Source organism: Trachymyrmex septentrionalis, unplaced genomic scaffold (assembly GCF_001594115.1).
Source record: "Trachymyrmex septentrionalis isolate Tsep2-gDNA-1 unplaced genomic scaffold, Tsep1.0 scaffold266, whole genome shotgun sequence".
In the NCBI taxonomy this organism is placed as follows: Eukaryota; Metazoa; Arthropoda; class Insecta; order Hymenoptera; family Formicidae; genus Trachymyrmex; species Trachymyrmex septentrionalis.
Window position 1 is genome coordinate 107,674 of NW_017305426.1, and position 3,492 is coordinate 111,165.

Sequence of the window (3,492 nt, forward strand, 5' to 3'; positions counted from 1 at the left end):
ATATATATATATTAGTTTTAAACATGTATTTAAATACATAAGTAATAGTCGTTGAGATACCCTGACACATTTAAATAATTAAACATACAGAGTGTGTGATAAGTAATGATAAATCTCTCGCATAGAGGTAGAGCGGATTAAATTAAGTCGAAAAGTTCTCTGCCATTTTGTAATTTTCGCAATAATTAACAAGGTAACAAGAGACAAATAGCAAGAGACAACAATTTTTTATTTTCTTTTCATAGAACTCTAAGAATTTTTTCAAAATTTTGTATGAACTTTTTACTACTACATTTTCTTATTGATAACTATTTGTACCAACATAAGGAAATATAGTACTAAAAAATTCTGAAAAAATTCTCAGAGCTCTATAAGATGAAAATAAACAATTTTTTTTACTTGCTGTTTTTCTGTAAAGTTGATATAGTACTTGAGTAAAAAATTATTAAAAACCAATATTCGGCGATTTTTATTATATAAATATAGTAATTAATACATTGTTAACTATTGTGAAAATTGTAAAATGATAGAGGACTGTTTGACTCACGTCAATGTAGTCCACTCTATTCCTATGCAAGAATTTTATCATCATTCGAACATACACTGCATTTAAATATATAAGCATCGTAGTATTAAGGTACAATTTTATGCAGTGAAGCTTCACTGGCGAAATTCCCTTATTCCGCCGAAAACGAAACCAGCATTCAACGCTCTTTGTTGAAGCCTTCTTACCTTTTCATGGAACAAAGTTTCACTGGCGAAGTTACTTCTACTATGCCATAAATAAAGCGTTGAACAGATAGTTTAAAAAAATTGACCAATCAAAAAATGCTTCAAGGATTTGGTTAATCAAATGAATCATAACCAGAGTCAGCGTTGCTTTGCTCATAATTGGACAATGTCGAACTTTGAGCGAAGCTTCTACGCTCACTACACATTTTCGCACGGAGTGGGGAGTCTTCGCCAGCAAAGCTTTGTTGCATGAAATTGTACTTTTAGAATGACTCTTAAAGTAGCCCTATCAAATTAGTCTTTAAATCTTATGACCCTACCTGAATAAGGATGCGTCCCATGACAGTCAGAATTTCGGAAAACGGAATCTCGGAAAAGTAATAGAGTGGGGATCAACCAATCAGAATTATTAAGTTGCATTACTGACTGTCTGCACTTGTTCTTAACTACGTTAAATACAAGATTATCGAAATTGAATTTGTACACATATAAAAAGAAATTCATTGTTAATAAATAATTATTCGATAAGAATTTATTAATATATATTCATTTTTCCAGCATATAAATATAACTATTATTTATATCGTTAGAGATAAAATTACTTGTCCGAAATTTTTGTTACTAGATTCTCCATGGAGTGACTTTTTCGGAAAATGGACTGTTATTCTAATCTCAAACTGTCTTTTAATTTAAAAAATTCTTTCATTATTTTCTATTATAATAAAAAATATATCGAAATTTTATTAAAATATGCGGATTCTTTTACTATATAATAATTATCTTATTTCGTAAAATATTTAAAATAAATTTTATGATTTTTCACAATTTCAGAAATATTGATCCATGGGGAACCCAGCCACCAAAATTTCTCGGACTAACAAACACGCAATTTTATCCCTAATGATATAAATGGTATTTATATGCTGGAAAAATAAATACTTATATATTAATGGATACTTATCGAATAATTATTTATTAATAATGAATTTCTTTTATATGTATAGAAATTCAATTTCTATTATCTTGTATTTATCATATATGTGCAGACGAACAGTAATGCCAATAATTCTGATTGATTGATCTACCCACTCTATTACTTTTCCGAAATTCCGAATGTCATGGGACAGCACCCTAAGGCCCAGTTTCACGATTCATGGTTAACCCTTAACGCCTTAATCGAGATTTAACTTATTTCTCATCTTTTTTGTAATGCTAGAATTTAACTTGAAATAAATTAAACCTCGGTTAAAAATTTACCATTAGTTGTGTAACTAAGCCTAAATAAACCTTATGTAACCGTCCGTTAACTTAACCGAGATTGGTGATAGGATCCTGAAAGTATTATTGGATTGAAAGTAAGGGGTTCACACCCCTTCATATTTAAATCATAAGACAAGAATATATAAGTACAACTTTAGAAAAACATGATTTGACAACGGAAGGAGCGATACAATTTGTTATGCGTTAAATATATGTAGATATTTAATAAAATAAAATTTCCAGGATATAATTTTTATCGACAATTCTTATTAATATAATCTTATAAATATCGAATTAATAACGAGACATTTTCTGATCTCAAAAAGTATATACACTTACTGATATACACAACACTATAGTTGGAAGTCAAGTAGTATCGTATAAGTTTTCAAATCAGAATTATAGAATATATTCGACAAAAATAAACGAAATTTTATAAAAAAATTTTATAGCTTCTAGAAAGATCTTTATTTTTGAAAAGTCATTATGCTTCTTTAGTTTCTGTAAATTTAATAATTTTTACATGTGGAAAACTACGAGCTGGACAAAATGGAAAATTCTCTTCTCACTTTGTAGATATGCTATTATATGCTCAAAAAATTTACGAAAATTTTCGATTTTTTAACGCTTAAAGTTTTCTGTACAAAATTGTTTTTTTTTAAATGCTCTTAAGATTTCTTACTGCTGAGTTATCACTGGTTAAATAAAAGGAACAGTAGCTACAATTAGAACTTTTTTTATTAATGTTTATTTATTAATTTTTGTGATAAGTCATCAAAATTTAATGAAAAATTTACGAGCATTTGGTGAAGATCTTATATACGGAGTGTCCCGTAATTCTCATTCGACAACAATCCATTAATCATTTTGATCATTCGGCAACTTCAAGATTTAGGGTGCTGTCCCATGACAGTCGGAAAACGGAAACTATTAACTTTTTACAGAAAAACAGCAAGAGACAAAAATTGTTAATTTTTTTTTCTTCAAATTTTGAGAATTTTTTCAATATTTTTAAATACTGTATTTTCTCATGTTGTAAAAATAAGAAAATGCAGTATTAAAAAGTTGATGAAAAATTCTGAAAAAAATTCTTAGAGTTCTATAAGAAGAAAAAAAACAATTTTTGTCTCTTGCTATTTTGTTGTAAAATTGATAGTATTTGACAAAAAAATTGAAAACCAATATTCAGCAATTTTTAGTAATTAATATTTTGTTATCAATATGATTGGAAACAAGACCGTCTATATAAATATTAAAACTTTAAATACAAAGCGCCTTCCCGGTCCGAGTGTTAAGATAAGATGTTGAACTACTATCTAATATACATTCAATTAAATTGAATTAATATTTCAGAAATAAATTGAGAGCCGATGAAATTATCGGATTCACACAATCAATCTGAAACAAATAATCCCCCCAAATTCTCCCAAATCTTAAAAAACTGTAATAAACTTATTGCGAAAAATATTGCCTCGGCCGGGAGTCGAACCCGGATCTCTT

At 28.2% G+C, this 3,492-nt stretch overlaps 1 protein-coding gene across 1 annotated transcript in view; it reads left to right on the top strand.

Annotated features, from left to right (window-relative positions):
- The window catches only part of LOC108749100 (DEAD-box ATP-dependent RNA helicase 20-like), a 14,684-nt gene that overhangs the window by 955 nt on the left and 10,237 nt on the right, over nt 1–3,492 (top strand). The gene's annotated exons all lie outside the window — the stretch shown is intronic.